The sequence below is a fragment of the Ochotona princeps genome, chromosome 1, assembly GCF_030435755.1.
Source record: "Ochotona princeps isolate mOchPri1 chromosome 1, mOchPri1.hap1, whole genome shotgun sequence".
Taxonomy (NCBI): domain Eukaryota; kingdom Metazoa; phylum Chordata; class Mammalia; order Lagomorpha; family Ochotonidae; genus Ochotona; species Ochotona princeps.
In genome coordinates this window covers 42,686,495-42,700,492 of record NC_080832.1, presented here as the reverse complement: position 1 = coordinate 42,700,492, position 13,998 = coordinate 42,686,495, and positions in this window count along the sequence as shown.

Here is a 13,998-nt window from a genome sequence, read left to right as displayed (position 1 = left end):
ACTCTCCGTTAAATAAAGAATGCTAATGACAAACAAAATAAAGGACGGTGGAGGTGAGGGACAGTGAATAATTTGGGAAGAAACATGTTCTAAAATTGTGTATTAAATACCTAAAATTACTCCCTAAAATTTGAAAAGTTAAAAAGTAATTTTCCAGAATCATAACCAACATGTCTGAAATTATGGTGTTTTACTGTTTCATTGTATTTTTGTAAGATCAGGAAAAGGTTTCATTAGAGATGATTGTCCCTGCATCACTGTCCAGCCACATTGTTCGAACATTCAAAGATCTAGCTATTCAATGCCCAGAGCTATCCTGGGATCTCAAGGTTTTAGAAAGTTGATATGAAAAAACCCAGAAACAATTTTTAAGGATATAATATGATGAATTTGAGGGGAAAAATCTCATTGTATGTTTTCCATCGCTGAGTGAGAAAGCCTTGCTTGGATACGAGCAATTCCGGAGAACAAGCTACTTTGAGGATGAAGTACAGTGTTCTGTGAATGAGACACTTCTGTATGAGATGTATTCTTTTCAATGTGCAGTATTCTGATTACAGTAATAACTGAAATGTATAGACTATATTTCAGATGCTCTGTTATTGAATTCTTTCATTTTTCTTTGTCAACTGCCATCTGTTAGCAAACTTGTCTCTTCCTGGTCACAAGTTAGCTTCACGAAGCTTTAGGCAGTATCCCATTTTGGAGGTAAAAATAAAAACCACAAGAGGAAAATAGAATAAAATTGCCTTGCATATAATTTTTTAATTATCGAATTTTTGCAAAAAAAAGTCTCATAGCCATGTCCTGTAACATGTAACTGTACATATTTTCACCACCTGCTCAATTTTAACCTGATCACAGGTACTAAATTTGAGATATGCTAAAGAATTACATTAGTATCTTAAAAGTTCACTCCCTCAAGATTTGTAGTGGAGAATCTTCCTTGTTCTTGGTCATAAAAGGTAAACTGAATGATGATTTCTTTAAGAAGAAATTGAAGGAGCAATTGTACCCCAGTGGTCAGTATTGCCTTCACATTGTGTAATGCCTCAGTCAATGGTCTATAATCTCAGTGATGGCATGATCTTGTGTTTTATACTTTTTTAGTTGTATTAAATTTTCTTTTATCAGAAAAGAAACAAGAACTATTCAAAGAATCTTCTAAATAAGACAATGTTAAAAAAACCAGCAGAATAAGACATTAGTTTTTTTTATTAAATTGAATCAGCAACAGCCTCATCTACATTGGAAGATTATTTTTTTATTATTATTTTTCTTCCCGTGAACACGTAGAACAAGTCTTGTGATTTAGTTCTGGGAAGGTTAGAGTTAATATAGATATTCCATTAATGCTGCTAACTCCTAAATAATAATCTGGAATTTAAGAAATTCATTATCTTGAGAATGTCCTAGGCTTATTTCAAGTCTTAAACACTGGAAACTGAAAGAATTCCTGCAACATATATTGCTGTTTCAACATTTAATACTTATTCTATTTTCTCCTTAAAAAAATTTAATTTGGTTCTGGCACCTTAGCCTAGTGGCTAAATCCCTCGTCTTGAACATACTGGGATTACATATCAGCACGAGTTCATGTCCTGGATGTACTGCTTCCCATCCACTCTCTGCTTGCAACGTGGGAAAGCAGCAGCAGATTGTCCAAAGCTTTGGGACCCTGCAGCTGCTTGGTAGACAAGAAAGAAGCTCCTGGCTTCGTATCAGCTTAGCTCTGGCCGTTGCAGCTACTTGGGAAGTGATCCAGCAGACAGAAGGCTTTCTCTCTATTTTTCCTTCTCTCTGTAATTTTAACTTTCCAGTAAAAGCTAAACAAATATTAAAAAAACTCAGGTAAAGCCTGTTTACCTTGGACCTCATCCAGTTCCCTACCTGTGGCCTGGGAAATCAGTTGAGGATGGTCAAAGCCTTGGAACCCTGCACCTGTGGGGGAGCTCTGGTAGAGGCTCCTGGCTTGGGATCAGTGTAGCTCCGGGCATTATAACTGCTTGGGGAGTGAATCATTGGGTCAAAGGTCTTCCTCTCCATCTCCCCTCCTCTCTGCATATCTAATTTTCCAATAAAAATAAATCTTTTTTTTAAAAAAAGTAATAAACTAACAAATGAGCAATACCTGAATTTTATTCTGGGCTCTGGGTAATATTTTCACAGGACAAACAAAAATGGGAAAACATATTGATACTGTAATCAAAACCCAAAGAAGGCAGAGGGCACATTCCCTTGTATCAATCTGACTGCTTGCTAAAATAAAAATATCAACACTCTACACAAAATTCAAATATGACCAAGAACTTATTCACAAAAAAAATTTTCAAATAAATCCTACTGTCAAAATGGGAAAATGTAAGCTTTCCTGAGAAAAGGGGATCAGTGCAAGTCTCACCAAAAAAGATGCTGAAGTCAGGATTATATCCCGGAGCCTTTGTCAGCACTCGCAACACTGCAATATAAGGCACGTAAGCACAAATACTCTTCAACAAATGAAGAAGTAAAAGTGTCACCAAGTAAATAGTAAATGCAAAGAATAATACAGTTCCATTTTAAAAAGTAAGACTAAAATAACTAAAAGAAACATCTGATTGGCAAAGAATAACTCAATGGCAAAATTGAGATCTAAAACAGAGAGATCTATTTCAAGACAGATTCATAGAAATCATGACATCTGAAAGTCAGAGATAAAAATGACTGAGCCAAAAATATATAGCTTTAAGATCTGTGTAACATCTTATAATTATGGCAATACAGCCACAAAATTGTACAGAAAATACAGCTTGGCCAATATTGGTATAAACGGTTAATGTATATAATTATTTCAGTTTGGTGAAAAGCAAAAACCTATCAATTCACTATTTCATTTGAATTTCAAATATGGTGAATTTGAACAAATTCGTTAAATGACTGGGAGATACCAAAAATAAAAGAAAATGATGAGATTGCATGGTTTTGTAAGCTTAAATTTTATCTAGTATTGAAAAGTTATTCTACTCTAAAAATTTTAAAAGAAATCAAAACAATCTGGTATTGGTGCAGAAACACAGAAGAAGATCAAGGCAATAAACCCAGGAGTGAGCCAACTAAGCTTTGCCAAGAGAACTGAAAATATTTCTGGTGAAAAGATTCCTCTCTGCAATAAATGCTGATGGGACAACTGGATTTCCACATGCAGAACAAAGAGGCAAGACCACCACCTGTCCACCTTATAGAAGAACCAGCTTTAAATATATCAAAGATCTAAATCTGTACCAAACTAAACAGACTCTACACAGCAAATGAAGTGATAAAGAAGGACAAAACAAGCAGAATGGGAGTTTCAGAAACTCAACAACGAGATGGCCATGTCAAGAAATGGGCAAAGGCGGGCCTGGTGCAATAGCGTAGTGGTTAAAGTCCTGGTCTTCTGTGCGCCAGGATCCCATGTGGGTGCCGGTTCTAATCCCTTCAGCCCCGCTTCCCATCCAGCTCCCTGCTTGTGGCCTGGCAAAGCAGTGGAGCACGGCCCAAAGCCTTGGGACTCTGCATCAGCGTGGGAGATGCGGAAGAGGTCCTGGCTCCTGGCTTCAGATTGGCTCAGCTCCAGCTGTTGTGGTCACTTGGGGAATGAACCATCGGATGGAAAGTCTTCCTCTCTGTCTCTTGTACGATGTCATGTCATCATTGATATATGGTACCTCCCTTCTGTATATCTGACTTTACAATAAAAATAAACAAATCTTGTAAAAAAAAGAAATGAGCAAAGGAAATGAAAATGCGTTTTTCAAAAGACATATAAAAACATGCTCAGGCTCCCTAGTAGTCAAGAAAATGCAAATGAAAACCACATTGATGTCCCACCTAACTCCATTGAAATTGGCCTACAACCAGAAATCTTACACATGCGTGGATGTGAGGAGAAACACACTGTCTTCCCATACTGGGGGGGAGTGTAGGCTAGTACAGCCACTGTGGAAGTCAGTGTGGGCAGTAATCACACAGCTGAATATGCATCTACCATATAACTGAGGTACCCCACTTCTGGAAATATATCCAAAGGAAGTGAAATCTGCACATGAGAAAGTGACATGAAATCTTAAATTTATAGCAGCATAATCTACAACAGTGAAGACACGGAAATAATCTAGAGGCCCAAGAGGAATAGAATACTACTGAGACATTAAAAAGAACAGAATCCTACTATTTGCAACAAAATGGTCCCAACTAGAGACCATAATACTGAATGAATTCAGTCAATACAAAAAGGACAAATATCATATTTTTTCATGTAATAAGGAACAAATAATGCAAATCATAAAACAAATTGATAGATAGATATATAGGTGAGTATGTACATGCACATATTCTCATAGATGAACTATGTAATGATGACTAGCATGCTGGGAAGTGAACATTTATTGTAGCAGGCGTCTTTTTCCTGAATAGAAGGCATATTCTAAGTTGCATCATGAAACAGTATGACACTAGATGTTCTATCAACGTCTATATTGTCAAACATGTAACTATTACTAAAGGACTATTGTGCTTTAGTTATATGAGGGAAAATGGTAGGAAGGGAAAATTGGGAGGCAGAAAGAGAGTGCACGATAGCATTCACTACAACTGTAAGATGTTTCATGGAAAATCATAAAGTATTCTTACAAAAGAAAGACCAGAATCGTATGTAAGGACTAAGCTGCTGCCTACAAAGTTGGGATTCCCTATTGGGTGCGATTTCAAGGCACAACTGCTCTGATTCTTGCCCCACTGCTTAATAATGAATCAAAGAATGCAAGAGAAGGTGTCCAAGTCTTTGGAAACCTGCCTTTTACATGGGAGATCTGATGGCGTTCTAGGCTCCTGGCCTCAGCCTTTACAAGCACTGGTCATTGCAAAGGAATACATTTCTTTCTGTCTCTCCTTCTTTGCTGGAGGCCAGATCTTGCTGACTTCAGAGCTTGCAAAGGATGAGTAGATTGCTGAGAAGACAAGAAGAGACATGGACCACTACAGCATGCTCTTCATAATGGACAACTCAAAAAGGTGCCTCCTTTATTTATACAGAAATCATCACAAGCTTTTGCACAACATTTATTTATTTCATTTTTACTTCATGGTCAAAAGAATACAAAAACAATCCTAAAAACATTATTATTTTACTTCAAAGAAAACATTTTTTAAAATTTTTTTTATTAATTACATTGCATTATGTGGCACATTTTTATATGCACTGGGATTCCCCCCACCCCTCCCCAAACCCTCCCCCCACGGTGGATTGCTCCACTTTATTGCATTTCCATAGTTCAAATTCAGTTGAGATTCTTTCATTGGAGGTACCAAGCATAAGTCCAGCATCTTATTGTTCTGGTAAGTTCAATAGTTCAAAGAAAACATTTTCAACAAACCATTACTCATTTAAATCTGTAGTCACCTGGCTGAAGCAAGGAACTCCATGGTTGACAGCATATGCGGTTGCATAGTGACAGTTAGTTTACTTATATCCAGAATGAATTTTCACCAAACTAAACTAATATTACTTAAAATATCAAGAATACATAATTAAAAAGAAAGCTTACAAATGAAATGACTTTTAAAAGGCACATATCATAGATTCTTTATCAAATCTTATAATCAATCATCCACTAATTACCATCACCTTCACCTAGTCTGATTCAATTGTCTTTTGCTCTTTTGCTAAAGGGCAGTGAAAAGGATCAGGCCAATTCAGCCTTTCTATGCACAGAAGACCTTTAAAAAACTTTTCATCCCTTTAAAGAAACATTTTATCCCTTTAAACTATTTTTTTCTCCCTAAATATAAGTGCCAATATAAGGCACTTATTTTCCTCTGGGAGCTCACAACATTTGTCTCCCTTTAGAAGATGCTCCGTGTACTTTCTGCTTTATGTGGTGGGAAGCCAAAATGTGTCATTTCATGTGTTGTAATAGTTTGAGGCTGCACAATAAACTCTTGTACCTCCATGATTGCCATCTATTCCAAGATGTTATCAAGCGATTTCTTATGGAGAACATCACATATCTTAGAGTAAGTTCCAGGTCAAAAATGGGCACATAATTAGACATTTGGGAACAACATAGGCTCAATTGTGCTACTGTATGCTTTAAGCTGTGTCTTAATGGCTTAAGTTGCTACAGTCCATTTTACCATAACATGATTGATAAAATCTGTTTCCGGTGTTAAACTGGTTACCGAAATCATTTCACATTTTCAGGCAAACAACAATACACTCAGGAGAATTCCATGAAATATCAGAGAGGTGATCGAGTGTCCATACAATGGGGTGAGGCAGCAATGAGGTGATTAGAAACATTCTGCTGGGCCTTACCATGTAGCAAGAAACTCCTCCTAGCCTTGAGCTGTGTTCCTCACACTATTGCTCCATTTGCCCTAGCTGCATGGCTCCCTCACTTCTCTATTACTTTGCTTCTCAAAATAAGTAAATAAATATTTCAAAAATATACACATCGATTCAAAATGCATAATCAATCAAAAATAATATTCACTGGGTAAAACAAAAGCAGAAATATTATAATTTTATGTTCAGAAGAATCATAATCAATAATGTAAAAGCTTTTCACAATGAAGCATTAAAACCACAGATTCTACTTATCTACTGATGAATGATACTCTAGATAATATTTATTTTTAATAATAATAATCATGTTTGACTAGCAAAGGTAGCACAGTGTTGTAGTGCTTAAATATACAAATTCTGAATGATTTTTTTAGAATGGGCCTCACTCGATGGCTCAACAGACAAATCCTAACCTTGCATGCTCTGGGATGCTATATGGGTACTGATTTCTGTCCTGGCTGCCCTATTTCCCTTCCAGCTTCCTACTTGTAGCTTGGGAAAACAGCAGAAGATGTCCTAAAGCTTTGGGTCCCTGCACACATAGAAGACTCAGAAGAAGCTCCTGGCTCCTGGCTTCAAAACAGCTCAGCTCTGGCCCTTTAGCCACTTGGAGAGTTAAGTATCAGACAGATCTTTCTCTCCGTATCACCTCTCCTCCTTTCCAATATGAGTAAATAAAATCTTAAAACAAAAAAGGAAAAACCAAAAGAAAACCACCATGTCTATGAGATATTCATTTTCAAAATAATAAAAAGAGTAGTTTTAAAGAAATAATTCAGATAGCTCTCTAATCTACACTTTCTGCTGATACCAACTGAAATATGCTATTACATGTCATAGCTGTTGTATGAAAATAGTATTAAAATGTATTTTTATTTTGATGGAAAATTTGAAACCCTCACTCTTTTTTATTATTTCGTTCAATTACTTTTTTCTCAGAATGCATAATTTTCGGTGTTGATTAATAGGACAAAATAGTCTGAAACTCAACAGGTGAATACAATATATTTCAATAGTAAGCTATGATAGAAGTATAGACACTAAAAAATGAGAAATGATGTTTAATTTGGATGACACCAAGTGTAGGAGATTATCCCACTTCCAAGTCTGAAAGGATATGGAGTGGGAAGCTTCTGAAATCTACTGAGGGCTGTTTCCTTGAGAGTAGGATTCAGACAAAAGCTAGGGTTTGGGATAAAGGATTCTGCAATTGGAACCAGGATCATAACTCAACAGGTTAATCCCCAACCGTTATGCTCTACAATCCTATATGGGCACTGGTGCGGGTCTGGATGCTCCACTTGTGTCCAGCTCCCTACTGTTGCCTGGGAACACCATGGAGGGTGATCCAAGTTCCTGGGGTCAGGCACCCACATGGGAGACCGAAAAGAAGCTCCTGCCTGCTAACCTTGGATTGGCTCAGCTCTAGGCATTTCAGCCATTATGGAGTGAATAAATGGATGGGAGATCTCTGCCTCTCCACCTCTCTGTAAATCTGCCTTTCAAATACAAATAAAATAAAACTTAAATTTTAAAAAAGAATTCAGGAATTGCTGAAGTGTGGAATCAATACCTGACCTCTATGTCCTCTTTTCCAAGGATCCCGGTTACTGAACTCAAATGGAAGCTATAGAAATCAAATTTTCTGGAGCACAGAGTCACTGGAAGGGAAGAACAGATCTGGAGAAACAAACAGCTCTTAACCACAGTACAGAGATTTACCCCTTGGCAACTACTCTCAACATTTTATGCTTGAAAAAAATGAATCTTAATATGGAGAAATAGAAGTCCATGGTAGTCTGGCCTTGATGGAGTCTTTGATTCTAGTAATACTTTCTGGTGGTTCCCATTTTATGTAACTGGTGATAGTCAGGACCACACATTTTCTTCTCTTCTGTTGAGTGCTAAGATTTGAATATCAGCTGCATGTTCTTTCAATTTTTACTTCATTGGAACAAGCACGCACCAACACTTCAGTGTATTAGCTTTAGTATTATGAGAAAGAAAAACTTATTTTGCTGATAATTGTTAGGAGATTCATACCACTTTGACTTTTGTGCATTTTGATATGTAGAAATTATATCCTATAGCACAACACTGCAGCATTGTGGAACATCTATCAGTACGCTAAAACTGAGTCTTCCCCATTGAGTCCTTTAACTCTTGAAACTAAAAGCTTAAAGGACTCAATGGGGTGAATGGCGCATTTTCAAACATTTGAATCACTTGAATGTGAGTACATAGATATACATCCTTTATATAGGAATGTGTTCTTTATTTAATGATTAATACTGAAAGATCACGTTTCAGAATTCTGAAAATGGATACAATAGCAAACACTGATGCAGAATTCACATGCTTTTTCTCTGAGTACAGACTCTGAGCCACCCACTATCCCAAGTTAGGGTCAATCAACCAGTCTGTCACTTGGTGGATTATTGCCTCTTCTATCCTGGGTATCCATTCTTTCCCATTTCCCCCCAAAGATTCTTTCATTTTGTCTAAGACACAGATCTGTGTAGAACTCTTTCCCAATTTTTTCTTCTGTTCAAAAGATGCAGACTGAGATTATTAAAATTTATTTCAAGGTAAAAAAGACAGAGGAAACAAAGAAAAACAAAGAGGATGAAGGGAAAGTGAGAAGGATGAGGAGAAAAAGGAAAATGAGAGAGAAAGAGGGAGGAGAGAGAGACAGAGTGAGCTAATGAGAGAGAGGACGTAAAAGATATTTTCCATTATCAGTTCACTCATCATTGGCCACAACAGCTAAGACTCGGCCACTTGGAATCCAGACACCAGAGCATCAGTCTAGGTCTGCAGGTAAGTGCTTGCGGCATTGCCTACTGCTTCCAATGTGTATATTAGCAGGAAGATGTAATCAAAATCAGAACTGGATCTCTGATTCCAACACTGTATAAAGGGATATGGGCATCTCGATTGGATGTATTAACATCTGCACCAGATAAATTGCCTTCACACCCCCTCCGTTTGTATTCTGTAATTCTCTCTCCTTCCTTCTCTTCTCTGCCTATGTAGCTCTTATCAGATTCCCAAAGATTTTGACCTAGTAAAATGTTTACAAAGTTACTTTTCAATGTCTGAAACTGTTCTTATACAAACAGTAAAATTGTCTTTTCTATCTGTTTTACAGAGTGTGTGCATCATTGAATCATTGAAAAAAATATTAAGTGCATTTTTGTAAAATTTTTTATTCAGAATCTGTGGGACATTAATTGCTATGTTTCTTTATCATACATCTGCTCCATTCCGATCACATCAGTGCAGTGCATGAAGTGGAAAAACATTTGTTTGTGTTTGGCTGATTAATATTTGCTATAAAGATTCAGGCAATATGAGCTGTACTCATTGATTTATGAATTTATCTGTACTTGGAAAATGTGACATTTGCTGTATAAACCCCTAAGGGCTGGGAGCCAGAATTTTTCTGGGTGAACACTAATGCATAACTATTGCCTGTGGAAAGTTGCTAAGTAAAAAGCTTACCAATTCCAATCACACACATGAACAAAAGTTTTGCTTCTCTTTTTCATCTAATTATTTTTCAGTGATGAAATTATAATGATACTTGAAAATGTTATTACTTGATGTAATCAGGAAAAAACAAGTAAAGGTAACAGCGATTCCTATAAATTTGCTTATCTTTAATATAAATACATTATGTCACTAACACAACTTTGGTTGAGGAGTAAAATCTAATCTTTTTATTGATATTAAATATGATTAAGATAATTGAAATCAGAACTTGCCTTAGCAATTTGAAATCTGAAATTTTATTTTGGCAGCACTGAATGAAAAAAATGCACTTTCTCTGTTTTATTTATAAGCATACATAGACAAGTTAAAATAAAAATAGTTTGGAATGTGGAGTTTTGGAAAAGTCATCTAATTTTTCATGAGGCATTGCTTCTGGTCAATAGCAGTAAAATGTTAACTTAATCTTTAATAGGACATATTTGCATTATAGCTGAAAAATGTTTCTAGTGTGTTAATTTTGAAATAAAATGACTCTAATTAATGAATGGATCAATACAATGTCAGAAATGACAGGCAATCAAAGATGAAATAGTGATATGATGATGTTATCATAGTATTATATGATGAGAGATAAATATCTTCTTTTAATCTATGTCAGAATATTTTAAATAAAACCTCCAATTAATAGTTTCTGAAATAATGCCTACTCTACTGTTTTCTACACAGATTTTTTAAAATGTGAAATTAATCATTATAAAATTTGTCTAACATGTTGACTTTATTTTTCAGGTGAAATGAAAAGTACCTCATGAAAAACATCAAATGTTTTCTTTCATGTTTGCTATCTAAGTACATACAAGTTTATAAAAGAGATTGCCATGTGAAGAAAGTGTGGGCGCCTAAGTTAATTTTGTTATAGCAGTTAGTTGGGATTATAGGATTTCTTCTTTGAAACCATTTTTATTATTATCACATTCCGTGACGAAATAGGTGTAGGAGGAATGCAATAACAGTGCATTCAGTATTTTTTTTTTAGCTATTTCTTCTTGGCTCACTCTTACACATAAATTATTCCTGCTACACTGCTTTATTCTGAAATATTCCCATAACTTCTTTTGATTATTTGATTTATTTTTCTTTAACATTCAGAATGTTCAATAACTTTCATCTATTTTCTGAAAAATCATACTTAATGATGGTTGTTAGATTTGTTAAATATGTTTAACTCTACTTAGTTTTTTGACTGTATTAAAAAAATTTCAATTTTTTAAAGTCTAGATATTTTTTGGCCTGGCACAGCGGCCTAGTGGCTAAATCCTCGGCACACACTGGGATCTCAAATGGTCACTGGTTCTAATCCTGATGCCCTGTTTTTCATCTAACTCCCTGCTTGTGGCCTGGGAAATCTATCGGGGACAGCCCAAGGCCGTGGAACCCTGAACCTATGTGGGAGACCAAAAGTATGCCCTGGCTCCGGTCTTTGGATTGACTCAGCTCTGGCTGTTGTGGCCACTTGGGGAGTGAATCATTGGATGGAAAATCTTTCTCTCTATCTCTCCTCCTTTCTGTAGATCTGACTTTACAATAAAACTAAATAAACCTTAAAAAAAATCTAAATGCTTTTTTATTTCTTTAAAGTGAACAGACATTTTGTATTTCACAATACAGGTTTTAGAAGCAAAGTGATGCTTCTCTCAGTTTTACAACACAGTGTTTATAGCCTGCTTTTTTATCAGGTTTATAGGGTTACCTGAGAGAATTATCCTCACGTCAGCCAAAACATTCAACTGTACAACATCAAGCTTAGCCCTCACGGCACACTTCAGGAGAGTTCTCTGATGCAAAGTACATCGGATCTGTTTGTGAAATAGAGTCACTGCCACAGACAATGAGGATGTCATTGCTTACATTAGCATCTCCCGTATGACGGTCTCACCTGAGGGCAGTGACAACCAAGTGTGATCAGGTGATCTGGGTTTATGAACACTACATCAAGTATCTATTTCTTGAACTTAGTGAATACTAGTATGAATGGGACTTGATAAAATCAATTATTTTGTGTTATTTTTTTTCAAACCAGGAATGAAGGATTATTTCAAGGAAGACTTGGAGTTTTAAAAGATATGAGAAAAATCTATATGCCATAATATATATGTATATGCTATTGTTTCAGTTTAATCATCTAAATGTATTTTAAATGTGTATTAGTTATTCATTGGGTTTTAATGACAAAATAGTAACTAATTTTAAGTAAATGATAATTGCAAATATCTTACTAGAAGACATTTACCTTCTAATTTAACTGAACACATCACTGGGCAGTATTTTCATTACATCAGAATATTGAACTAATGCTTTTGAGCTCCCCGTGATTTCTGTTGCTCCCTAATGTCCCTCGGTCTCCAGGTGCCCTGCTGCCATCTGCCTTCCCAATCCTACTTCCTGAGATTGTGCCCTATTTGCTTTTCCTCTGCTTACCCTTCCCGGGCCACAAGCAGGGAGCTGGATGGGAAGCAGGGCTCCCCGGATTTGAACCAGTGCCCATATGGGATCCCTGCAGTTCAAGGTGAGGGCTGTAGCTGCTACCCTATCAAACCAGCCCTCTGCTTCTCCATTTAATGGATGATTTGATAACTCAAACCTTTTATTTCAAATATGACAATTCAATTGTGTATCTGTGGTGATCCCTCTGAGGGGACCTAGCCCCGAGGTGTTACCACCATACAGAAAGAGATCAAGACACAGGGATGCAAGGTGACTGAAGCCACACACATTTTATTGATCTCAACAGGATATATAATATTAGGCAGCTTATAAAGCCCCTCTAACTATAGCAAACAAGGGAATTAAGTAACAATTACCAGACCTAATAGCGTCAAAGTAGTAAACTTGCTTTTCTGGAACGATTCTGACAGTCAAACCAATTAACTGAGGAAGGGGATTCACTTGGCTCCAAGCAACTAATGAGGAAGGGGGCACAGAGAGGTGCTTCGCATCCCCGCAATGCTTGGCCAGCAAGGCAGCCACAGTCCCACACAGCAAGTCGGCTTCCTGCTAGCACTCTCAACCGGCTGAGAGTTTATGAGTTCTGGGGTCCACTGGCATCCAATAAACTGGTTCACGGACGCACTTCCACATTTATCAATAGTAGTAGTCAACAGTTGCAATGGATTAGACAATTAAATGAGACAAAAAGAAGGCTGATGTATCTTGACAGGAAACTGATAGCAAATAACAATAGTAATAATAACAATAATAGTAAAGTTATCTCTTTATACAGAATTCACACATCTATCAAAAGGGGCCTAGTGGCAGGGTTTTGTACAGCGCTTAACACACAAACATCCTATATCAGAATTCATGTGTTGAAATTCTTTTTTTTTTTTTTGAAGATTTATTCATTTTGTTACAGTCAGATATACACAGAGGAGGAGGAGAAACAGAGAGGAAGATCTTCCGTCCAATGATTCACTCCCCAAGCGAGCCGCAACGGGTCGATGCGTGCCGATCTGAAGCCTGGAACCAGGAACCTCTTCCGGGTCTCCCACGCGGGTGCAGGGTCCCAATGCATTGGGCCATCCTCAACTGCTTTCCCAGGCTACAAGCAGGGAGCTGGATGGGAAGTGGAGCTGCCGGGACTAGAACCGGCGCCCATATGGGATCCCGGGGCTTTCAAGGCGAGGACTTTAGCCGCTAGGCCACGCCGCTGGGCCCCATGTTTTGAAATTCTGACTGTATTTCCAATCCAGCTTTCTGCTAATGTGCACCTAGGAAGGTTTACGGTGATAGCTCGAATACTTGCTGCCAGCTACTCATCAATCTTGTATAGAAAGTGATGTGCAGCTGTATCTAGGAAGATGGAAAACTCAGAGAATTGTATACACTTCTCAAAAAATTGGTTACAAGATAGATGTCCCAATATATCTAGAGATAGATAGATAGATATGTCCATAATATCTATGTGTACTTATTATATAATAAAACATATTAGTTTGAAAATATTAACATGCTACATGTAACACTATTCACATTGTTTTTTTTCTTAGTAAATGCTGTTAGATGTCCATTTACAACAATTTCTCCCTTGTCTTAAGCTTATCAGAGCATTGACATTATTATCTGCTGTGTAACTGGATGTT